This window comes from Saccopteryx leptura, chromosome 3, assembly GCF_036850995.1.
Source record: "Saccopteryx leptura isolate mSacLep1 chromosome 3, mSacLep1_pri_phased_curated, whole genome shotgun sequence".
Classification (NCBI taxonomy): domain Eukaryota; kingdom Metazoa; phylum Chordata; class Mammalia; order Chiroptera; family Emballonuridae; genus Saccopteryx; species Saccopteryx leptura.
Genome location: NC_089505.1, coordinates 87894265 through 87920343, shown reverse-complemented (window position 1 = coordinate 87920343; position 26079 = coordinate 87894265). Strand labels below are relative to the sequence as shown.

The 26079-nt window shown below is 52.4% G+C and overlaps 1 protein-coding gene and 1 non-coding gene across 6 annotated transcripts in view; one reads left to right on the top strand and one right to left on the bottom strand.

Moving 5' to 3' along the window:
- LOC136399599 (calmodulin-binding transcription activator 1-like) overlaps nt 1-26079 on the bottom strand; it is a 729052-nt gene that overhangs the window by 311467 nt on the left and 391506 nt on the right. The gene's annotated exons all lie outside the window — the stretch shown is intronic.
- Nucleotides 13322-13451, top strand: LOC136401534 (small nucleolar RNA SNORA67). Its single transcript, XR_010750564.1, has one exon. It is a non-coding gene; the product is annotated as a small nucleolar RNA SNORA67 (small nucleolar RNA).

Below are 26079 nucleotides of genomic sequence, written 5' to 3'. Positions count from 1 at the left end.
GCTCCGTCACCAGCCACACGAGTTTCCAGCCACACGAGTTTCCAGCCACACGAGTTTCCAGCCACACGAGTTTCCAGCCACACGAATTTCCAGCCACACGAGTTTCCAGCCACAGCCGCCCCGCTCCCTTCCCTTCCTCCTCCCCAGTCTCCTGTGTCCCATGCAGGGGTTGGACTACTTGTCTCCTAAAGTGGCGCCAGCCTTGTGTCCTAGAAGCTGAGTAGGGACATCCTTCCAGGGCCCGTGCTGGCACCCGCCGTGAACATGGAGAGTCCCTCCTTCCCGTCCTGGCCCCCAAGCCCCCCACCCCACGTCTTCCCCGCAGCTAGGACATCTCCTTCTTCAGCTGCACGGTGAGCAGGCTGCAAGCCAGTCCCTCTGCAGGTGACAGCCCAACAGGGAGAGAACTCAAACTCCGCTGCCCTGTGCCCGGGATGGCTGGCCAGGCCCCCCACCCCGAGACTACAGAAGGAGTAGCCACTTGGGTCAGCACTGGGCGGCTGCAGGGGGCCTGCCTCCCACCTCAGGAAGCCCAGAAGACCCCCTTGGCTCTGCACTGGACAGCCCACGGAGCCTGGAGGTCACTGAAGGTCACCCAGCTGCAGTACCCTGCACTATCCTAAGCTACCTAAGACCTGTGGCCACTGCCAGAGATGGTCCCTACGTGGCTTTGAGGGCACCCAGGGGCCGGACTGAAGAGGTTCCAGGCCCAGTTCCCTGAAGGAATCGCTGTGTACCTCAGTTTCCTCCCTTGTTGCATGTAGCTGACGATGGCACCCACCGCGCAGGGTGAGTGTACAGATGAAACGAGGGACATCTGTGAGACAGCTCCAGAGCAGAGCAGCATGAGTGCGTCCCCAAAACACCCGTATCGCTACTCGCATCACCTGTTCTCTGCATGATGGCCTGCCGGTGGCCAGAGGGAACATGCACATGGGCTGGCTGGGCCCTGCCTACTCACCCTTATAGCTCCCTAGGAGACCAGCCTGGAGCGCTTTCCAAACTGTAATTCTGCTTCCCGCCCGGGGCATGGACACTGCATGTCCCGTACCCCGTGGGGACTGGCAGTCACGACTCGGAGTGCGTGCATAGAGCTCCTGGACCACGGCCAGCCCACCGAGCCCAGCCTGTTGGAGATAGCGCACACACGGCGGATGTTTACGGCAGAACAATCACACTCGTGGCAGCTGCAGGAAACTCAGCCTGCAAATGTCAGTGGGGATGCTTTCATTGTCATTTGCAGGGGAGCCGGCTCCAAACCAGGCGACAGCTCAATTCAGGGGAGGGCTCAGCCCGTCCTTCATTACCCAAAACAATCCAGCTACTCTGCTCCCAGGTAACCGGAAAGGAGATATTCCAGTTCCTGACGGAGCGCAGCAGCTCCCTACCTCTGGGAGGGGGTCCCATTCTGCTCAGCACACATGGGCTGGGCCAGTCCCGTTCCCCAGGGGTGTGGGAGGAGAAGTAACTTTGCTTCTCTTCTTCATGACCTGCCCCCCGCAATGGTCAGACACTCGTCAGCACAGTCTGTGTCCTTGGGACCCGGCTCTTCCTCCCAAGCAAAACCACAAGCAGCTGCTGGCCCGCGCAGCTGAAAGGAAGCCCTCTGCACCCAGACCACGGCCCAGGGCTCAGGGTGCAGGCTGGCCCAGAGCCCTCTGGGAAAACGTCTTCCTCAGAGACCCTTTGGGGCCAAGGAGCTGTGTCCTCAAAGGGATGGGCTGACTGCTCATAGGACTGAGTCTGAGCTTGACCTAGGAAGAAAAAGCTTCCAGGTAAACCAGCATCCTGGCCAAATGCCCAGGCCACTCTTGGCCATCTTTTTCTCAGCACTCACTCCCTTGGTTTATGGACTATGTATGGGTTTGTCCATGGCATGAACTCCTAGAAAGCAGGAGCTGGGTCCTGCACCCCACTGAAGGCCTGTGACCTCATTCATGGCAGGTGAGCAGTGGGACCTAAGGACATGCTTCTGAGTAAGGCAGCGCATGGATGGACGGTATGTGGATGTGGATGGGTGTAGGAGTGCGTGCATGCGTGTCTGTGTATGGGTGGGTCCATGGGTGAAAGGGAGAATGCAAGTATGCATGGATGGATGGATGGAAGGAAGGATGTACAGAAAGACAGATGGATGGATGGATGGGGGGTGGATGGATGATAGATGGATGGATGATGGATGGGTGGATGGGTAGAGGGTGGATAAATGGATGGGTGGGTGGGTGCGTGAGTGGATGGATGGGCTGATGGATGGATATGGATAGATGGACAGATGTGTAGGTAGGCAGGCAGATGAATGAGTGGATGGATGGATGGAGAGATAAAAGGGTAGACGGATAGACGGGTGATCAGGTGGGTAGATAGGTAGGTGGGCAGATAGATGGGTGGGTGAATGGATGGATGGGTGGGTGGGTGGACAGATGGATAGAAGGACAGATGGAAGGATGAATGGATGAAGGACAGATGAATGGATGGATGGATGGACAGATAACGGATGGATGGATGAACGGACAGGTGGGTGAGTGGCTAGCTGGGTGGGTCGGTGGGTGACAGCTTGTTAGCTGCCCGAGGAAGAAAGCAATCACCCAGAAAGAGTGGCTTCCTGGGCCCGCCCTGAGCCGAGGCATCGATACAGATCATCTGTGGGTAAGACGGGGGTCCTAATCCATCTGCTGCCCTGGGGAAGTCCAGCGGAGGATGCACTTCATGTGTCTCCTCCCAGACACAGTTTGAGGGGAAATGGAGAGCGTGAAGCCACCCCCCCAGTCTCATCCCCCTCAGGAAGTCTTTCCAGAGAGAAAATGAGCAGCGAGTACAAGTGTTGGCAAACTATGTCCCTGAGCCAAGACCAGCCTGCTGCCTGCCGTGGTCACCAAAGTCTCCTTGGAACGCAGCCAGGCCCACTCATTTCCCGATCCAGGGCTGCTTCTGTGCTGCAGCAACCAAGATGAGGAGTCCCAACATGGGAGGCCCCATGCCCGCCAAGTCTTCAATATTTCCTAACGGACCCCTTACAGGGTAGGTCTGCTGACTCCAGAACAGAGGACTGTTTGGGGCCCTTGCCTGGGCTGCGGGTCCCTGGGTCAGGCCTGGAACATCAGCTCCTGTGTCTGCTGGGAAAGGATAGAAAATAAGGACTTCTAGGACAGAGCCGGGGCAGACAATCAGCACGCAGGAGTTCTGAGGAGAAACAGAGCAGAACCCAGGAGGGGCAAGCCAAGCAGGACAGGCCCCAGAGGCGGTGGGCCTGGGTTCGTGTCCTTGGGGACAAGTCACTCAACACATTCTGACACCCCTCTGACAATGATAGCAACAGCCCCTACTAAAGGACACCTTGTCAGAGAGGTCTGCCCTGACCACCACATCTGAAAGAGTCCACCCTCACCGGGTTCCTTCTCTTTTAAAAAACAGATATGTTGAGATACAATTCACATATCATACACCTCACCCATTTAAAGCATAAAATTCAGCGGTTTTCAGTGTATTTGTGTAATACCTGTGCAACCAGCAGCACAATGCATTTTAAAATTATTTTTTAAATCGTGGTAAGAGACACCCAACGTAAAATGCATCCTCTTACTCATTTGACCGTGTGCAGTTCGTGGCGTTAAGAACATCTGTGCTGTGTGCAAACCTCACCACCACGGCTCTGTCTTCTTGTCTGACTTTATTTTTTCACACGGCAATCCCATCTCCCTGGAACTATATTGCTGCTTATGTTTTATTGTTTATCGAATGTCTTTCTGGTGTAAACTCCACAGGGACAGGACGTGGCCTTTTTCGCTGCTTGTCCTCCACAATAAACATGCAAATTAGTGAATGAATGAGTCAGTGTACTGAGTCTATTACTGCGTGTGGTGCACTTCCAGTGATGGCTTTGAGAGGTGCCTGGTGCACAGGGCACACACTCAGATAAAGGCAGCTGGCCCCAAACCCACCAGAGTCACCCCGAGGCCTTGGTGCGGCACCCCTGGCCCCGGTGAGCAGCCTTCATCCAGAGTCACCGGCACACATCTGCAAGGAGCATTGTCATCAGCATACAGTTGTTTCCAAGGGGCTGGAGGTGCTCTTGTATTTCATCTGCGTTCTCCCTTGTGGGCCCTAGCAGAGGGCTAGGGGTGGGGGTGCAGCTGATAGGAGGGTAAGTGAGCAGTGTCGGGGGCAGAACCCCCAAACTCTGGAGGAGTGGCACCATCATCCCTGTACGGGTCAGGGTTCCCCAGAGGCTCAGAACCAGCAGGAGGAGATATCTGGAGAGAGATTTCTTTTAAGGAACTGGCTCACACAGCTGTGGGGGCTGACAAATCTGAAGCTGTCGGACAGGCTGGAAATTTAGGGAAGAGCAGATGCTATAGTCTGGAGCCTGAATGCCACGGGCCATGACCTAGGGACAGATAGGGTTTGTAGGTCACGGTCCCGAGGCAGAGGTCCCTCTTCTTCGGGGATTCCAGTCTTTTTACTCTTAAGGCCTTCACCTGATTGGACAAGGCTTACCCACATTATGCTTTACTCAGAGTCTACTGATTTAGATGTTAATCACATCTATAAACACCCTCACAGCCAACTGCTGTTTGACCCAAACTGCGCACCATAGCCTAGCCAAGGTGACATACAAATTAACCATCACAGTCCCTGTCCACACACATCCTGTCCCCATTTTGCAAGTCCTTCTTACCCCCTTGCAGAGGAAGAGGGCAATGTGGCAGCTGGGCGGCCACCTGGCAAGGCTACGGAGGGGACGTGAGCCCCTAGCAGGAGGCCACAGGCACTGATCAACCAGCTCCAGGCCAGGCTCCTGGAACCGCTGGGTGACTGTGACCTCGCCAACATTCTGCTCCCTAATCTGTCGTAATCTGCACAAGCAATTGCCCAGAGAGGTCACGTCCCCAGGAAGTGCTCATCTGGAGGAAGGTGCTAAAGGAGGCACTGGGTTCCCTGGGACACACAGGGGGACTTGAGAGGACAGCCAGGAGGCCACGAGGAGGCCGCAGCCTAAGTCTGCATTTGTCTCTGTGACCTCTGCGGACTGGGCCCAGCGCTGAGCCTAAACGGGGCCCTCCTGGCCTCCTGCCTCCCTCAGAACATGGGACACGGGAACGCTTTGACCCGAAACCCTGTTTGGCGCCTCACCCCGGCTTTGTTGAGCTCAGTCTTCCTGCTGTTTATTTTTCAGCCTCTCAGCATTCCTAAGCAGTCCACGCCACGAGCCCTGTGCCCCTGCTTCTCCCCCTCCCGCAGTCACAGCCACAGACTCCTGGGTGGCGAGGGCGGTGCTGGGAGCTCCGTCTCGCAGGGTGGCACAGAGCCGCTTCCCCTGCCAGTGCCTCCTGTCGCCGCCGCCGGTCGTCAGCCTTCTGTGTTCATGTGCTCATTCTAATGAGGCTGGCTCCCCCTAGCCAGGTGTCCCAGCCAGAGCCCACTGGGCAACTGCAGGCTGCGTGGATGGGCCAGGCCTCGGGTCTGACAGGCACACATGCACAGCGCTGTGCCCAGCCCAGGCTGCCAGCCAACACAGCTACTCGGCCCACCGTGGCTCTGCTGGGGCTGCTGGGCTCAGCCCCTGCTCTCAGCCAGTGCTGTCCAAATGCTCCAGTCCTGCACCCAGTCCAGGCAGGCGGCGGCCGCTGATGGGGGGGTTGCTACCCCAGATGACCAACCTGGCCCTTGGTTGTTGCATGTTTCCAGGAGATAACAAATGGGAAAAATAATAATAATCACGGGTGCTTACCAAGGAGTTACCTCTTGGGCAGGGAGCCTGGTTATCGGAGTCGGTGTGCCAGTGGCCACCTTTAATTAGTCTGATGCTTAATTGCACCTTGGAGACACCCAATCTGCCTCACAGGCGCGTCTCAACACCACTAACAGATTAATCTTGTTTAGCCACGTTTTAGTTGTTACACAAACCTGCATCTGCATCTAGAACATCGAGGTTGCTGAGGTCCTGTTGTCAACGTTATCTAGAAGCACATCTACCTCTGCTGACAGGCAGCATCTCCTGCACTGTGAGTCACTCGGCAGGCTCGCCGGGAGGACAGGTGCGTGGGTGCCACCTGCCCGTCCCCTCCAAGTCCCAGTCCTGGCCTGGGTTTTCTCCCAGAGCAGAACGAGACGGCTCTCAGGTGCAGGGTCACCTCTGCATCCAAAGCCCCAGGAAGCCGTGAGCGCAGCCCCTGCTCAGGGCACCAGGCTGGGAAGCCAGCGGTGCCAGGCAGGCCTGGAAGCGTTTGGCTGTTCTGACGGGCATTGTGGGGACTGTCGGAGTCCCAGTGAACAGACAGGTGGCTGCCGGGCAAACCATACTTTCACCTCTATGTCTACTTTGATAAAAGCACCGTTAGGAGCACGTGGCCCACACATGCCAGTCCCTGGGAAAACAAAGCCCCTTGGTCCCCAACACCACTGATTTCGGGCATTGCGTCCCTCATTCCTTGGCACTGCGGGCCAAGCCAGGACAGCTCTAGGAACCCAAGGTCTCACTCACTTCACACGCAATGGCACTTTCACAGCAAAGTCAACACCACAGCAGGGGAGGGCAGGGTGGCTGCGGGGGTCTGCCTAGCCCGGGCCAGGGAGTTGGCCTTCGGGGTTGCAGGTGCCCAACCGTCCTGCTCCATCGTGCTTGGGGCCAGCCAAATCGTGGCAGGTGCGTCTCAAAGCCTGGATTCAGTTTAAAAAATGGATTGTCCTAAAGGGAGCTGGAGGAGCTCCCGTAAGCACATCCATCCGCCTTGCGCGGAATCAGAGCCTCTTCCTAAGTCATGCCGCGACATGTGCTAGTTAGGAAGTGGGCTTGCTGCACTTCAGCCAGACGCCGGGCGATGAGAGGTACTGATGCGTTGCTTTTATGGCTTGGTGGGGCTGGCAGTGGATTCTGCGGGGCCTCATTTGCATACCAAATGACAGTGTAGGGAAAGGCCAAGGGGGGCTGGCCTCTTCTCTCTGCTGCCAGTTGTAGGTCATTTTAAACTAACATCTGTGGGTGTGCTTTTAAACCACATCTGTAGCTTTATTTAGGGATCTCCTGGGAACATCAGGGGAAGGAAAAGAGAGACATCGCCCAGGGGAAGATGAAAATATTGGCAACCCCACCGACTCAAAGCCCCGGAAGCTGCCTCAGCCCGATTTTATTATACTCTGTGATCAACTGTGATAAAGGAGCCCTTTGCACAGAAAATCTGAATATTAGCAACATGCTGCGATAAGCAGAAATTCCGTTTCCACACCCGAGAGGACCTATAAGCAGAAATTCTGTGTCCGCACTCGAGAGAACCTATTGCCTCTAGACAGTAGCTTCTGTGAACCAAGATCCAAGTGGGGTTTTCCCTTCTGTTGCCACAGACACCAAATCTGTCCCTAAAATGCCCCCAGAGGAGTTGAGGTCACCTTAGGACTCTCTTGACAAGAGTATGTGCGACAAGGAACCAATCCATGGGCTTCTCTGCCCTTCCAGGGAGATTGACCCCCACCCCTTTCTTTTCGGTAAGGATGGCTCTTGAATGGTACTCCATTCAACAAAACATTTTACTTTCCACGTAGGCCAATGAGATGGAATATCCTCCTTACGCATGGGTGTCTCTCTCGGCGACATGTATGATCTAAAACAGTATTTTAAAATTCCGAAAATAAAAATGGCCTTTCCTCTGCTTTCTGCTTGCTTGGCTAAGGTGCCCCCCAGATGAAGAGGGAAGCTGGTGGTCTACAGAGAGGCAGCCCGAACATTTGCTGTTTCCATCCCCACTGCCTCTCCTGATAAATGTAAGTAATAAAAAAAAAGGTCCTCCATTTCACTGGCATGCCCATTAAAATGTAAACACAGGGAGAGGATTTTGAGTAGGCTACAAAAGTGCTTTATTCAAGAGGCTGGAAAAGGCAAAGCAACCCTGAAGTTGATTTTTAAGCCCAGTGTGTAGGATGTAAAAAAGCCGGGCTATCTGTTCCTTAGAGGTTTGCAGCAGAGAGGCTACTATTTATTGGAAAATCTGCACCATAGTGTCAGGGGGCTGTCAAGAATCCTGCAAAGAGGGAGCTCAGCCTTTTCCCTTTGCCAACAGAAAGCTCATGCTGCCTAGCGCCCCGCCACAGTGCTCCCCAGCAAAATATGGACCTCTGCCCGAAATCTCCCGACGAGGAGGGGATATCAGAGCAGAAAGAAGGACGTGTTCTATCTGCACCCACTCAGGATACTTCTTCCCCTGTGTGACCTTGGATGAAGGTGCACCTGTGACATTGCTCTTGCTTGCCAGGGAGTCCAGAGTTGGATAGAGAGTTGTCCAAGGGTCTTTTCCTCATCAACAGAATGACAAGTAGAGCTCACCGGTGCCCGGTGAGAGCTGCTGGGAGCCCAGGCTCACCACCACCGAGAGAGTGGTTTCCAGATACACCTTTGCCACCCTGTCTGGATCTCCAGTGGGTGCCACCCCCAAGGTCCCTATCAGGTCAGCTCCTGAACACCACGGAGAGGTTGGGCGCCCCACGGCTAGGGTTTAGGGGCGTCCTGTGGCTCTTGCCATTTTGAACAGGTGTAGGGAGGAGTGGCTGAGAAACGAGAGGGAGCAGAGGGTCACGGTCACGCGCTCGCCCACGTTGTGGAAGTCCCATCCCTCCGGCTCTCCCAAAGCCCAAAGCCCGCGAAGGGCTGGCCACGGAGTCCACTGTCAACTTACAACGCACAGCGTCAGCCTTCCCCAGTCCTCATGGGAGGGGAATTCATGCTTTGTGTGAGCAAGGCAGCGGCAGGCCTAGTAAGAGGTACCGTGTGCGTGGATCTGTGGGTTGGTGCATATTTATATAAACTGTGAGTAGATTCTTTATTTTTACTGCCGGCTCTGCTCAGACTGCAGACAGCCCAGAGACCATGAGCAGCCTCCTAAATTATAGATGGCCTCGCCAAGTGCACCGTGTCACTCATTAGCTGCATCATCTCGCAGCTCTGCACAACGATAAATTACGCAGCACAATAGTGGCGGGAAAATTAGGTGAATAATTCTCGCATTAAACTGAAAAGTTTGGGATGCCTTTGGTGTCTCCCCGGCTGCCCCTGAGACGGCACCGCCGCACCACGAGCCAGCAACACGCAGGGTTCTCAATTCCACGAGTGCAATTCTTCAGAGCAAGTTAGGTGTGGTTTACATTAAAAATAGAACAGGCCCCGGCAAACAGACTTGTATTTATATAGTATGTTGCGACAACTGTCATTTTACATTAGTCAGAGAAATCCCACGGGACCAGTGTAAGTATTAAATGTGGCAATTTTTTTTGTTTACCGACAAAACATAATAAAAAGAACACAGCCTCCTGGATGATTTTTTTTCCCCTCTTTCCCTGAAGTCATTCATAAAATAAACATGTGTTCCCAGTCCTCACAGGACTTCTTTATGGGAGTCTCCTGACAGTGAGCTAAGCGCAGCGGGCTCCCACCCCAGGACTGCTGTCTTTCTGCTGTGGGGCCATGCGCTGTCCGAACAGAAAACACAGAGCCCCACCCGCGTCCTCCCTGCACCGTGGAACAAGGACAGAGAGACAGGGTTTCGGTGGACACATTCCCAATGTGGTAAAGGCCAACGTTTCTGCACAAACGAGTCAGGGAGAGGCGCCTAAGTCATGATTCCTAAATAGCTTCTTGCAGACAGAATGTGGAGATCTCCAGAGAACCCCAAGGAACCACCCGACTGAGAAAAAGAAGGAAAAACAGAAGGGCTGGGGACAGGTGAGCTGCTCAAATAAAGTGGGCAGCCCTTGCCGGCTGACCTCCCCCTTGCCCCACTCCATGCTGGTGAGAGGGCCAAAGGGACAGGAGGCCAAGGGACGCTGCTGACCGCAGCGTGAGGTCGGCCAGCTCGTGTTGCCCGGCACGGGGTTCTGCTCAGAGCCCCCTCAGGTCAGCTGTTCAGGGCTGTGCCTGATGTAGAGGTTCTCAGAGTATGTCTGGGCACCCACACTGTCCTACAATGACCCTCAGACAGGACTGGCCTCGAGTGGGCAGCGGCATTTTCCAGAGGCCACATGACGCGATGGCGTGCCCACTGGCGGCTCAGGGCTGGTGCAGTGCTTGGAGGTTCTTGTGCCCTGAAATCTCTCCAGTGTGGACCCCAGTGCAGTGAACACTGAGAGCCCACACAACCTCCAGCCCTCGGGGACCCCTGCTGAGTTTTCGGAGTGGAGGCATCGGAGGCCCGCTCCGGCACTGCCGCAGCCTTCGGGGTGGCCCGCCGGAACTGACCGTGCCCCTGCTCACAATCCCCTAAAATGCTGGCATGAAAACCTCTAACTTCACGAGCCACACCCGTGACAAGGCCTCAGCCTGCTGGTGCGATGGGCATGACAGAGACACCGCCTGGGCCTTGTCCCCATCTGGCTGAGAGGACAAGCCTAGCCCCTGCCTAGCCAGCCTAGTCTGAACAGCCAGTCCCCACACTGAAGAGAGAGAAAAAACACAGGGAAGCCTTTAGCACTGAATACCTTTATAGCTTAACGTCAATTAGTACAAATAAATGTGAATAGAATCCTCACTGTCTATTTCTAGTCCAGTCGCTTTTCCTGGGGTAGGTCTTCATTTAGAGTTAGAATGCAGGTGTGTGAGACTGGAGTCACCTGAAGTCTACAACGGAAGCTCTGAGTCAATGAGGCACAATGCCCACATCTTGTGGGGGTTGCCAGTGGTTCGTGCAGGCACCACTGGGTTCACCTCTGGTCTCAGCTCATGCCCAGGTGCAGGGACCCTCCACGGAGAGCGCTCTTTTCATCTCCTGGCCATGGCGGAGGACGCCGAGGGACGAAGGGAACTTGGGGTTGGACGGACCTGCTTCTTCCCCAGCGTCCGCGTGCTCGAGACACGAGAGCACCGGGTTTCGGTCTCTCTCTGCTAGCCGTGTGGCTGCGGCTGGTCATTTGGTGTCTTGCATCTCACGGAGATCATCTCTACCTCTGTGAGCCACTCTGAGGAGCGGACACCCTGTGAGCAGAGCCTCAGCTCTGCGCCGTGCAAACCGTCGGCGCTCGGTCCATGCAAGGTCCTCTCATTCCCTTCCTGGCAGTAACGGCCCAAAGCAGAACCTCGTGACCACAGGGCTCCATGTCTCCTTCCTGCCTCGAAGCCAGGAAAGAGAGCGCAGAGACGGAGGGAGCAGAGGTCTGGGACACATCTACCAACAGCCCGACTGCACCTGGGACCGTGTCACCTGAGCAGGGTCTGGAGGAGGCGGCGGAGGGACCCTTCTCTGTGTGCTGAACGCACTTCTACCAGGTACATGGGTGTTTTCAGAATAATGAGAGAGGAAAAGCTGTTTCTGGGTTGGGATTTCATCATCAGAAAGGACTTCACTCCATTGTCTACGAAGGTGACCTGTGGGCAGGCCTCTGCATGGAGCACCTCAGCCACCGGGAGTCTGGGGTCACGTGTAGGAGAGGTGGAGCATTGCTCCGTAGCCAGAGGGGCTCTCCCCCACCCCACAGCACCTCTCACACAGGGCGTCGGCCGCCGAACACCTCCTCTGTGTGTTGGGTGGTCAGCGTTCTGTGTGGGGTGGCCCTGGAGGTCCCCTTCGGCTCTCAGGCCTGCGATTCTAGAGAGACGCACCATGGGAGAAGCATTCGAGGACTCCCCGGCTCAGAGAAGTAAAGCGCGGAGGGCGCCTTCACCCGGCAGAGGCCTGGCGGTGTGACTTCCCAACACGGCAACGTTTTTTTTTTTTTTTTTTGTATTTTTCTGAAGCTGGAAACGGGGAGAGACAGTCAGACAGACCACCGCATGCGCCCAACCGGGATCCACCCGGCACGCCCACCAGGGGCGACGCTCTGCCCACCAGGGGGCAATGCTCTGCCCCTCTGGGGCATCGCTCTGCAGTGACCAGAGCCACTCTAGTGCCTGGGGCAGAGGCCAAGGAGCCATCCCCAGCGCCCGGGCCATCTTTGCTCCAATGGAGCCTTGGCTGCGGGAGGGGAAGAGAGAGACAGAGAGGAAGAAGGGGGGGTGGAGAAGCAAATGGGCGCTTCTCCTATGTGCCCTGGCCGGGAATCGAACCCGGGTCCCCCGCACGCCAGGCCGACGCTCTACTGCTGAGCCAACCAGCCAGGGCCAACACGGCAATGTTTTTGAAAAAGCAAGCTGAGACTCTTGGTGCTGAGTTTGGGTTAAAATTTTGGAATCTCCTTTCTCAAATGAAAAAGATCTTCCATCAAGGGAATAAAATCGATCAATTATGAATGTAACCGCAGTGTCCTAATTATTAAAAAAAATTAGCTTTAATTATTTAGAAAATGTTTAGTCACAGTGTATGTTTATCCAGGGAAGGACATTTTAAAACCCCGACATAATTAGAAATTACATTGCGTTATTAATTTAGACTTCAGGATTTTTTTTTTTTTTCTTTTCAAGATGTTACTTTTGCTTCTTTGGCTTAGCGCTTCTGCAGCCTCGCATGCAAGGAGCCAAACCACGGCCCTGGGTGCTCCGGCACATGCAGGCAGACGGGGTGCACTCAGGACCCTTCTGAGGCGTTTGATTTCAGCCCCGCCATGGCATTAGGAGTGTGAGGTCATAAGGGAAAGACCTCTGAGCACAAGGGGAGGTTTCCCTCACCAGCAAAAAGTGGAGCATCAGAACTGCAAAGACTCAGACACTGGAATTGTCGGAAGGAACATTATGAAATCATTTTGTTTATTCTGTTTAAAGAAAGGAAAGAAGAGGAATAAAAGCATGGTGAGAAAACAAGAGAGTCTCAAAAGTGACTAGGCAGATATATATATATATATATATATATATATGAAAATAAAACTTCTAGAACCAAAAATACAAGCACACCCCCAGAGACACTGTAGCTTTGATTCCAGACAACAGCCATGAGTCATATGAACTTTTTAGTTTCCCAGTGCATAGAAAATTATGTCTGCACTAGACTATAGCCCATTAAGTGCACCATATCATCTCTTAAAAAACAATGTATACGTCTTAATTAAAAAATAGTTTATTGCTGAAAGATGCTAACCATCCTCTGAGCATTCAGCAAGTCATCATCTTTTTGCTGGGGGAGGGTCCCGCCTCTGAACTCTGCATCTGTGAACTGCAGCCAAGGGCCGAGCAATGGAACTCCAGGGTGCCTGCACAGGTGTTACAAATAACAACTCTGAACTCTGCATCTGTGAACTGTAACCAAGGGCCCAACGATGGAACTCCAGGGTGCCCACACAGGTGTTACAAATAAAAACACTCAATGTAAAGAAAATAGCAGTCAAAATTAGAATTGGTAAGCTTAAAGATAAATCAAAAGATATTGCTAAGAAGGCCGATACCGAGGGGAATATTGGGAGGATGAAGAAGATGTACAGACACCAAGGTGGTTCCGACTCCAACGGGCACAACAGTGCCCTCTTCAGGAAGGTGGCAGCTTGGAATAAAACCTGGCATGCCTTGGGTCTCCAAAGGAGAGGGTGATGTGTAACTGCCTTTGCCTACATGTAGAAGAGAGAAGAAAAAGAGGTAAAGATACGGGAAGTGGAATGCAATGCGCCTGGCCTGAGTTCAAGAGCGAGAGGAGAGAGCAGGCTGGCAGCAAGAACTGGGTTTGTCAGAGAATATATTAGAACTCAACCATCCACAAGTTCAAGAAGCCCAACGGATCCCAATCAGAAAAGGCAAAAAAAACCCATCACCCAGCACCTCTTGGTGAAAACGGAGCACACAGAGATGAAGAGATGTCTCAACGGCGGTCAGAAAAAGAGCAAGGGCCCTTAGGCCGACAGCTGACTCCTCAACGGCAACGATGAGTCCCAGGAGACACTGGACTCATATTTTCATGGAAGAGAAAATAACTGCCAACCTACATAATCATATCTCCAGTAAAACCATCTTTCAAGAAGGAGTATGAAATGAAGGCATTTCCATGCAACAAAACCTAAGCGTTCACCCCAACTCCAGAACGGTGACAAAAAAGTGCCTGTTGTTTCTAAGCCACCCCATCTATGGTCTTTAGTCACAGCAGCCCAAGCTGACCAAGACACCCTATGTCATGCTTCTTCCTCCTCCTACAGTGGGTTAACACAGCCGTGAGAGGGAACCTCTGGCAGTCAGTATAAGGCAGGTCCCACTGCTGTGGCCAAAGCCCTCACACAGCAGCCTCCCGGGCCCTGGGACCTGGGCCTCCCTCCCTCTCTGCTCTCATTCCCTCACTCACTCTGCTCCAGTCACACCGATTCCCTCGCCATCTCTGAACACGACAGGCGGGCTCCCACCTCGAGGCTCTGCAGGGCTGTCCCCCCACCTGCATGACCCTCCTCCAGGTGCACAGGGCTCCTTCCTGGTTCTCCTGGGCTTCCCTCCACTCTCGCACCTTCTGAGGCCAGCCCTGACCACCCACAGAGACTGCAGGGCGCTGTCCTCCAGCCCTACCCTGTTCTCCGTTTTCTCATAGTATTACCCCTTTCTACCATCATATCTAACTTACACGTGGATTATGTCTGTTGCTGAGAATCTGTCACCTCTCCAGCTAGAATGGAAAGCCCCCTTGCCTGTTCTATTCATCAGGTACCATGAGCCTCTGTGGCTCCCACACCTGGCTTTCATTGGCCTGTCATCGGCCCTCAGCTCTCTGTTGCCTTCCTGTAAAGTAGGGGTTCAGCCAACCTTTTCTTAAAGGGACAGACAGTCAATACTTGAGGCCTGCAGACCAGACCATCCGTGTCCGCCACAGCTGGTAGACATATTATCTACTTTGAGGGACAGAAAAAAAGTCAAAATACCATCCATATAGCTTCACAGCAAGACCACAGTAGTTGGATGGGAAGGGTCTGGGTTGGTCACGGTTCAGTAAGTGCCTTGTGCTGTTTCTTGCGTTGCTTGAGAGGGTGGTCAAACTGTGGATTAACTTCGGACTGTTAAGTTAGATATCTGTGTTGAACCTTCTAAGGTAGTCATTTAAAAAAAATAGAAATAAAGAATGCAACTTCTAAACCATCAGAATCTTAAAAAAAAAGAAAATATACAAAGCTCTATCAATTGAAAACAGGGCAAGATAGGAGGAAAAAAACAAACAAAAAAGACACACACACACACACACACACAAAACCCAGAACAAATGGAAAGCACCGGATGGTAAGAGTGAGTTCAGATCAGTAACGATAGCCAATGTAAACAGACTCAATTCTTCATTTTAAAGAAGAGATTGCCAGCCTGAATTGAAAGTAAAACCTTGCTAAGAGATATTCAAGCCTGGCAGGGTAATAAAATAAGGAAGTAAAATGTTAAATGTAAAAAGATGGAAAAGGAGGATCAAATACTAGTCAATAAAGTAGACAAAATCGATGCTGAGGCCAAAGTGTCACTGGAGATAAAGAGGGTCGCTGCGTACTGATGAGATGTTGATGGGATGTTTGATGCAAGAAAGAGAGGGCTCCCGGGACAGGGGACTTGGCGCAAAGCCCCGAGGGAAGTGGGGAGCACCCATGTGGGAGAGTGGTCAAGGTCGAATGTTATGGAAATCGAGTACATCCCCTTATATTTGGGAACTTAAAAATACTTGTGACGTGGTGTGAGTCTCCCAGAACAGAAGAGAAAACCAGAGAACATACTGGACTAAGTGGCAGTGGAAATGTCACCGATCAAGCCCTGGGGGAACACCTGAAACAGCAGGAAAAACAGACATCAGGAGATGTTCTTTTAATGAAGAAGTGATGGGAAACAATGAGTTAAGTAATAGAAACATAAAGGAGTCAAAACAAAGGTAAAAAATTGAATCAACACAAAGTAGAAAGGAGGAAATGAAGACGAGAGATGAAATTTATGGCGAGGAAAACAAACAGACAAGAGAGGGTCGCTGAAGTTGAAAGTGGACTCTTTGAAGAGTCCAACACTAAAAAACCTCTGGCAATGTTTATCAAGAGAGAAAAAAGGAAAGTACATTTAAGCAAAAACACTATTTTAAAAGTACAGATGAAACAAGGATTAAAGAGCTAAGAGGAGGCTATAAACACTTTCATGCCTCCTGGTTAGAAAATGGCCCTGGCCAGTTGGCTCAGCGGTAGAGCGTCGGCCTAGCGTGCGGAGGACCCGGGTTCGATTCCCGGCCAGGGCACATAGGAGAAGCGCCCATTTGCTTCTCCACCCCTCCGCCGCGCCTTCCTCTCTGTCTCTCTCTTCCCCTCCCGCAGCCAAGGCTCCATTGGAGCAAAGATGGCCCGGGCGCTGGGGATGACTCTGTGGCCTCTGCCCCAGGCGCTAGAGTGGCTCTGGTCGCAATATGGCGACGCCCAGGATGGTCGCAACATGGCGACGCCCAGGATGGGCAGAGCATCGCCCCCTGGTGGGCAGAGCGTCGCCCCATGGTGGGCGTGCCGGGTGGATCCCGGTCGGGCGCATGCGGGAGTCTGTCTGACTGTCTCTCCCTGTTTCCAGCTTCAGAAAAGAAAATGCAAAAAAAAAAAAGAAAATGCAGGTGGAATGGACGAATCACTAGACACATTCATGTAACCGAGGGCGACTCAGAAAGAAGCTGGAAGGACCCCCCCATCTCCTCCAGCAGTGTCCATGCGTCCAGCTGGGAAATTGGGATGGTGCGGTCACTGCCTCTGATGCCCTGCTGCAGAGATGGGCACACAGTTCCCACTGCAACCACCTGTTCCTGTCCACACTCACATTCAAGGCTGCAGCCACACAAGCAGAGGCAACCAGCTGTGGTGGACACGGACGGTCTGGTCTGCAGGCCTCAAGTATTGACCATCTGTCCCTTTAAGAAAAAGTTGGCTGAACCCCTGCTTTACAGGAAGGCAACAGAGAGCTGAGGGCCGATGACAAGCCAATGAAAGCCAGGTGTGAGGGCCACAGAGGCTCATGGCTACAGGGCAGACCACGTCTAGGATCTGACCAGAGTCTGAACTGCAGAGCAGGGGAGTGCCCCCCAGTGTACGTGTGTGATGCTAGGTCAGGGACCCAGCCGGGAAACCTGGGGCCCTGGCACATGGGACAGAGCCATCTGGGCAGGTGCCCGCGAAGATTTTGATTCCCCAAGACAAGCCCGAAGTGCCCGCCCCTGCCCAGGAACAGTGAGCGCTCTCCTGTCGTGGGAGACAGTGCAGCGCCAACTCGGCCTGTGCCCCCACTGCCCTCCCACATTGTGGGCCTGTCACTGGGGTTCAGGAGCAGCCCAGCCCAGGGGGAGGAGCTAGCTGGCCTAAGGAAGGAGAGGCACTACCCCCCAAAGGAGCAGCCAGGCCCGGCCAACAAGCACTGGCAGGCAGGGGGAGCTCTGGGGGAGGGGTTTGGAGGGAGGTGGCTCACAGCGGCCTGGCCATAAAGAGTTTGAGAGGGTTTGGACTTGGGGACACTCTCCCAAGAACTGACATCCTGGAGAGAGTGCAAACGCTCTACCAGGATGGCGCCTACAAATGCGCAGAAAGAGAAGACTAGACGCTGGGAGTGTCCTGCTTGCTGATGGAGGAGGGAATGAAAGGGCCCAGGAAGCAGGTAGGCCGGACTGCTATAGCCACAATGCTTGCCACCAAGGATGCCCCATGGGACGGACGGGGGGTGGGGGGCAGGGGGGACGCACTGCTACAGCCACAAAGCCTGCCACCGAGGATGCCCCATGGGATGGACTGGGGGGGCAGGGGGGACGCACTGCTACAGCCACAATGCCTGCCACCGAGGATGCCCCATGGGACGGACTGGGGGGTCGGGGGGGGACGCACTGCTACAGCCACAATGCCTGCCACCGAGGATGCCCCATGGGACGGACTGGGGGGGCAGGGGGGACGCACTGCTACAGCCACAATGCCTGCCACCGAGGATGCCCCATGGGATGGACTGGGGGGGTCGGGGGGGATGCACTGCTACAGCCACAACGCCTGCCACCAAGGATGCCCCATGGGACGGACTGGGGGGGGCGATAGGGGGGACGCACTGCTACAGCCACAATGCCTGCCACTGCGGATGCTCCACGGGATAGACCAGGGTGAGGCAGGTGGGACGCACTGCTATAGCCACAACGCCTGCCACTGAGGATGCCCCATGGGATGAACTAGGGGGGACAGGGGGGACGCACTGCTACAGCCACAACGCCTGCCACCAAGGATGCCCCATGGGACGGACGGGGGGGGGGCAGGGGGGACGCACTGCTACAGCCACAATGCCTGCCACCGAGGATGCCCCATGGGATGGACCAGGGATGCATTGTGCTCTGGGGTCATACGGAAGGTGATGGTGAGAGGGATCAGCGGCATTACCAGCTCAGAGGTAGCTATGGCTCTTTGGCAGGCCAGGCTAGACCACTGATGGAGAAAGGGCACTGGCTGGCAGAAAATTTGGACAGCAGGTAGCAACGGAACAACAAGATGATAAGGCAATATGGGTGGCAGTGCGTAACCACCAGAAATCAGGAGTCACCATTTTGGAACAAGCAGCAAGGTCAGAGTGGAAGCCAATGACCCACAGAGAGTTACAGAGGTCATTAGAAGACAGAACAAGAGCGGTGGACAACCGACAAGCTCATTCGGCAGAAGATATCTAGGAAGGATGCCTTGCAAGCTGAGGACAGGGCACTGACCCCAATAAAAAGTCAAAATCCTTGTCCTGTCTCCAGACTTGAGCCAATTTTATACCCATAACTCACTGGAGAAGGGCTGGCCAGGTGCCTGAGAAAAATAACCCTGCAATTCCACAGCAAACACCTGCCCTGGCTGACTCAGCCAGTCCTTCCTACTACCATGTGGGGATCTGTGAACACACCCTGTGTACCCAGAAACTCCGAGGACTGCTAGACACAGAGTCTGAGTTGACGTTGAGACTCAGGGACCCCCAGTGTCACTGTGGTCCCCTGTTAGAATGGAGACCTAGTAATAAATGGAATCCTACCCCAAATCCACGTACAGTGGTCTTCGGGGCCCTCTGGGCTGCACATCTGATGGTCGCTTCCTTCATCCTCATATGTATAATTGGCATTAACCTTCTTGGAATTTGGCACAGTCCCACATTGGGTCCTTGGTTTCTGAGGTGCTACCACGGAAGGCCAAGTGGAAATCTCTGAAATTTCTCCCACCCCCACACTGGCTAAGATAGAAAACCAAGAATATTACATCCCAGGGGGATGGCAGAGATGAGTGTTGTACTTGAGGATCTAAAGGAAGCAGGGGAGGCGGTTCCCATTAGGTCATCACTTAACTCACCAGTGTAGCCCCTGCCAAAACCAGATGGATCCTGAAGGATGACCGTCGACCACTGCAAGCTCAGTCGAGCCCCACCCCCAGCCAATCCACAGCTTTCATGTCACCTGCCTTTCCTAGAGCAGATCACTACAGCCCTGGACACATGGCCTAGGGCAGTGGTCAGCAAACTCATTAGTCAACAGAGCCAAATATCAACAGTACAATGATTGAAATTACTTTTGAGAGCCAAATTTTTAAAACTTAAACTATATATAAGTAGGTACATTGTTATTAACTTAATTAGGGTGCTCCTAAACTGCCCTTTGCTAAACACTCAAGCACCAAAGAGCCACATGTGGCTCATGAACTGCAGTTTGCTGACCAGGGGCCTAGGGCAATTAATTTGATAAGTGGGTTCTCTTCCATCTCAATCAGAAAAGATCAGAAAAAGTTTTTATCACATGGAAACAGATAACAACAACCATGTTCACATTCAACAAACAAACAAAAGGTCTGAGTAAACCAGGAACAGAAGGGAATTTCGTTTATCTGATAAAGAATGCTTATTAAAACCTTAGAGCAGGGGTCAGGAACCTATGGCTTGCGAGCCAGATGTGGCTCTTTTGATGGCTGCATCTGGCTTGCAGACAAATCTTTAATAAAAAAATAATAACGTTAAAAATATAAAACATTCTCACATGTATTACAATCCATTCATTTCCTACTGCTCTTGTTCATGGGTTACGGGTGGCTGGAGCCAATCACAGCTGTCCTCTGGGACAACACTAAATTTTTAATGGATAATGCATAATGTACATGGGTCGTTGTATGGCTTTCATGGAATTACATTTTAAAATATGTGGTGTTTATGGCTCTCTCAGCCAAAAAGGTTCCCAACCCCTGCCTTAGAGCAAATACCATCATTAAAAATAAATTGCTGAAAGTTCTCTTTCTGATATCAGGAGCAAGACAAAGATGGCTCCAATCAACATTTCTATTTCATGTTGTACTGGAGGTCATAGCCAGTGTAATAAGGCAAGAAAAAGAAATCAAAGGTATAAATATCAGAGAGGAAGCAATACAATGTTCATTATTTGCAGACTGACTCATATGATTGTACACGTACAATACAAACGATTCTAGAGATGAGCAATTAGAGTGAATTAAAAATACTGGATACAAAGTTAATATACAAAAATGAATTACATTTCTCTTTATCAGCAGCCATAGAACACAAAATGAAAAATCTGATAGATTTAGTGTAGCATCTAAAACATCAACTCCCTAAGAATAAATCTAACAAAAGGTGCACAAAACTCTATACTTTGCTTTAAGCACATTGAGGACAAAGACCTTACTTTTCTCACTATGGAGTCTTCCAGCACTTGAAACATGTCTGGGACATAACGGGTGCTCAGGAACTATTTCCTGAATGAATAAATGAATGAATGAACAGATGTATATGTATGTCCATTATATTTTCTCTCTTTACTATCTAACACTCAACCTCCCTTCAGATCTTCATGTGAATGCCAAGTCCTCGGATAAACCTTCCCTCACCCCTGCATCACATTAGGTCTCCCTACTTTTATAACTTCCCCTTTGAAGTGCTCACCATGACTGTACTTAAGTAATTAACCATGTAACTATTTCATGTCCTCTTCCCTACTAGAATGTAGATTCCATAAGGACAGGGCATACACTTGGCCCAAGGAAGAGCCCCCAAAATAGTCTTCAACCGACTAATTTAATGAATCAATGTTGCCTGCAATTTACTAAGGTCTCTGAGGCTTCTCATCTGTCCATTTTCACCCAACCAACACACATGACTTCATCTCTCCCTAGTTTTCCCCTCCAGGTGCATCTCCACCAGACACCATTCATCCATTCATTCAACAAATATATGCCGAGACACTAGCATGTGCCAGGCACTAAGCCAGGACTGAGGGACGCAGTGATAAATAACACTATGCCTGGGGGTTGGCTGTCATTGGAGGTGGGTGGGGCCACCACACAGCAATGACACAGGTCTTGTCTGGCTGCAGGAGAGGCAAGTTCTCCCTTTTCACTCCATTTTATGTAATCCCTCAAAAGAGCTGAGGGAAAATATCACATTCCTATTGTCACATCCAATAATCCTCTCCCATGGAATTCTAACTCAGTCATTTTCTTGGCTGAGTGGTCATCGAAGGAAACTCCGTTAACCCAGTCAGAGCTTGTAACAGCTGTGATCCATTTGATACCAAAATGGATGGAAAAAATCAATACTACCTAGCTCTGGTCACAATGCATTTTTCTTTAACCGTCTCTCTCATATATATTCCCCCCAAATGGGTGTGAAACTCACTGCCCACTGTTGTGGTCCACTCAGAATACACCAATGACCACCTAGGAGAGGCTCCCACCCAAACTGTGACTAGCAAGTTCACGTGCCCCATTATCGACCTACTCGGTGTCTGGGAGCCAGGAGAACTGGGAGTGCCGATTGCTATGGCATTGTGCTCCCCTGGTTCCATACACAGTGTGGTTCTGCCTTGCTGGGAGGGGCACGCCGGTACTTTGAGAGCAGTACATTCCGAGTGGGGAAGGGGCTCCCTGGGAGGGTTGCTGCACGGGAGCCCTGGGCTCTGACATCAGCTTTCGGAAGCTCTCACCTTTTTATTTCAAGCATGCGTGCTCCACACACCTGCCCATCTTGCTGGGACTTCCTCCCACCCTGCGACAGGAAGCAGCGCCTGGCAGCAGGTAGGCCACCGTGAGCAAAGCGTTTGCCTCTCCCCAGAGCTTTAAAAGAATCAAGAAATGTGCCCAAGGCAGGGCAGAGACAATGAAAAATCAATAACACTCAGTTCTGGTCACATTAAGTTCTTTTTCAACTAATGTTGAAGCGTCTCTCGTAAATGTCCCCCAAAGGAGGTGTGACACTTGCCGTGTCTGCCTCCCTGATAGGTGGTCCAATGCTGTGCTCCATTCAGGGGATACAGCAGCCCACCGCCCTGCAAAGATTCCCAGCTGACCGGCCGTGGGCCAAGGGCGAAGGCTCAAGATAATCTCAGATTGACCTGTGCAACCTTGAGGAGTCACATAACCTCTCCATAGCAACCTGTCCTTGTCTGCAGTGGAAATGGTAACAGTACTCTTGGGAGGTTCGGTGAGTGAATGCAGGATGGTACTTGCGTCAGCGTCTGACAAAGGGAAGCCTGTTGCTCGTATTGCTAGCTGACTGGCTGCCCAAAGAGGGTACAGTTAAATGAGTGACACTGTCATCCCTTCCACTTTTCAGTCGAGGACAGGTTGCTACAGAGAGGGGGGAGCTGAGATGAGCCACCCTTTCGACAGCTGCACTAACAGGAAAGCTGAGTGGCTCCAAGGTCCCTGGGCCGGGCTCAGCGAAGGAGAAAGCAGAGTGAATGGCTGCGCTGAGGCCAGCTTCCAGGGCCAAGCTCCCCCTGGGGAGCCTGCAGCGGGCCCCCTCCCCTCTCCCGGCCTGGGTGTTTTCCACATCCTTCTTAGGCTGCCTCCCCTGTGCCCCTGCCGGTGGAGCCCCTTCCCTTCCCACACAATCGATCCTCGGAGGGACGGGCGAGACAGAGAGGCCACCCCGCTCCCCTGGGGGCTGCAGTTCAGTGCCAGGAAGAAGGACCACTTCCTGGTCATCCGCTGCTCTCAGATATCCCACCCCCAGGGCAGGCCCCCATGGGAGGGCCCCAGGCAGCAGCCAGGTGAACAAACGAACCTCTTTGGCTCCTCCCAGCTGCTTCACAAGCTGCTGCTCCTCAGCTGTTTGGGGAACTGAGCCTCAGTCTCCTCTCAAAAGCCACCCCCTCTGAGAGTTTCCCCAATGTCCCCAGGGGCCTGAGAGCAGCTCCCTCCCCTGCTCCTCAGACACCCGCCTCCCTCCCTGCGGTCAGGTAAGAGCCTGGCTGCCCCCCCTGCTGTGACTGCAAGCTCTGTCAGCACCCCCTGCATCCGCAGCCCACGGAGTGCCTGGTGTGCACAGCTCTGCCACGAAATGAATGAGCGGAGTTGTCAGTAACACTAAAAGGAATAGTAAAGCCAACTGGCAAGTGCTGTATAAGAGGTACATGTCATAACATGTTACAGCAGACACCACTGAGTGCTGACCATGTGTCAGAATGCTAAAGAATTCACATGGACATATTATTTCATCTTTAAAGTGCCTGTACTTGGTTGAATAGTGTCTTCCCAAAACTCATGTCCATCCAGGATCTCAAATGTGACCATATTTGAAAAAAGGGTCCTTGCAGATATAATTAGTTAAGATGAGGTCATATCAATTTAGAGTGAGCCTTAGATCCAATGACTGGTGTCCTTACAAGAAGACCATGTGAAGACAGAGAAGACAGTATAAAGGCAGGAATACACAGAGAAATGCCATATGGTGACAGAGGTACAGAGTGGAGGATGGGTCTACAAGCCAAAGAATGCCAAGGGCTGCTGGTGGCCACCAGAGCCTGGACGAGGAAGGCAGGGTCCTCCCCTGAGCCTCAGAGAGCAGGGATGGCCTTGCTGGACCTCAGACTTCCAGCCTCTGGAATGGCGAGAGAATGCAATGTTCCACCTGCATTCATTCTAACTTGCTACGGTGGCCCCAGGAAACAAACACAGCATCCTAGGAAGTAGAACGCCCATGTCCGGTAGGTGAGAAGTTTAAAGCTCAGGAAATCTTAGGGAGTTGTCCATGTTGACCCAACTGCTAAGCAATACACCAAGGTCAAAGCCAGGCCATACTGGGGGAGAGAAGTGAAGACGACAGCCACCCTTTCCCCTCATCTTTATGTCTCAAATCTTTTTCATAAAAAAAAATAATAATAATGGAACCAAATTCTGCCCTCTCTTGGGCAGCTCGAGTCCTAAGGTGGGTGAGCAGCCCCAGCACAAACATCAGCCCCAGCGACACTCTGAAAGTCAACAGCTGCCAACTGCGTTCCAGGGAAAGGAACAATGAAACTGAACCCTCAAGCATGTTCTCATTTACTCTTCATACTCGCTGACACCCATTACTGACCCGCAGATCCAAAAACTCCTTCGACACACTCACCCCTGGCCTCCCTTTCTCTGAATCTAATCATTCTTCCTGTGGATGTCTCCAGGTCATGTCTGCCCTTCAGCTGGGGAGTCTCGGGATAATTAAAACTTGGGTTTGCGCTCCGAGACTTGGAAGAGGGGCTTGGCTCCCTGGGGGTCAGAGGCTGCTGCTGTCAGATCTCAGCTGTGCAGTCAGGTACGTTAGGCCTTCTGGGGTTAGACCTGCAGTTCAGCCCCGTAAATGGAGAATAGAGGGCAGGAGAGTTCTTTCCCAGAGGGGAAATCTGTAAGTGTCTGAAATGTGAAAGATCTGTCAGTAGCACATGGAATCGGCTACCTAAATTGTGAAACTTAAGTCACAATTTCACTGATGATATGATTTAAACTCAGCTCTCTTTCTTCCTGTTACATTTCCTCCCCATCACAGCCTAGTCATTTATTTGGTTGAGAATTCTTGGAAGCCAACACATAAAAGACATCAAGTTCCATGATTAAAAGAACAAAGTCCTTTCTGAAAATTATGGTTAAGGACCATGGACAGCACCACCGACTGTGGTTGGGGACCACGGACAGCACCACAGGCCATGGACAGCACCATGAACACACACACACACACACACACACACACACACACACACACACACACACACACATACACACACACTTCCGGAGCACAGACCAGCGCCCCAGGAGGCCTTCCCTGTCTGGCACTGGGAGATGTAGCCTCTGAGACAGACAGGGCTGTGTCCGTGCAGCTCCGGACACTGTCATTCCCTCTGCAGCTGCTGGTGGGGTAGCCTTCTGCGGACGACTCTGCCTCCAGTGCCTTCAGTTTCAGAGCCGCCACCACAGGCATGGTGACAAATAGGTCCGTGGGGCTCCCAGCTAGAATACATGTCACTGGGAGGCAGACCCAGGTCTGCATGAGCGCTTGCTGGTCACCGGGCTGTCCAGCCCTGGGAATGGAGCCTCCCGAGGGAACATGGACCCTGCCCTTACAAATAACCCCTTTTGGGGAGATTGGAGTTGGTTGCCCAGACTGCCCTGACCAAGAATTCAGATTCCTGACACAAAGGGCCTTTTGGAGCTAGAAGCCTTTAATTAAATGGCCTCTGGTGCCCCGACAGCTCTCTCTGCCCTCATGTGACCCTCTGGCCTGCGTCCTAACTGCTTCCCTGAGGGTGAGGATAGCTACAACGAAGTAACTAGCTTTCCTGGCTGAACTCCTCACATACTCCTTTGCTAGTATGTCAGCTTAAACTTATAAATAAAAATTTAAAGACAGCTAAGATTTTTAAGGCAACGTGACAATATGTATCAACAATTTAAATAAGGCTACCCAAACTCTGGTTGTCATATAGGGCAGTAGGTCTGATGTCACCCCTTCTCTTCTAGGGAGCTGTTCCCAAACACCAAGGAGAACAAGAGAGATACAAAATCCAGACTTGACATCTAAAAAAGTCTCTGTTTCCTACACCTGTGTCTGAAGAAGGGCTGCCCAAAGCTATAAAGGTCTGCCAGGGTTATGGGATGATGCCCACAGAGAATGTCTGTAACTGCAGCTCAGTCAAAGCTCAGAGAGCAGAGCTCATCACAGAGACAGCGTATGCCCCGGGGCTCAAAACCAACACACCTGTGTTTAAAATGATGAAACCAGGACTCAGAGAGTGACCCAGAGAGCTACCCAGAGAGCTGGGTTTAGGAAAAGGCCAGAGAAGTGAGCAGAGATACCGAGTTGGTTCTGCCCTGGTGCCCGCTGATCTCTGCTGGCTGGGGAGAAGGAAAGGCCCCCTGGCACAGCCACAGTCTGTGTAATATGGAACCCGCCTGTGATTCAGGGAAAAATCCTGCGAGACAGAAATACCACCCTGGACCATCTGCTTTAGATAATTCCTTCATATAACA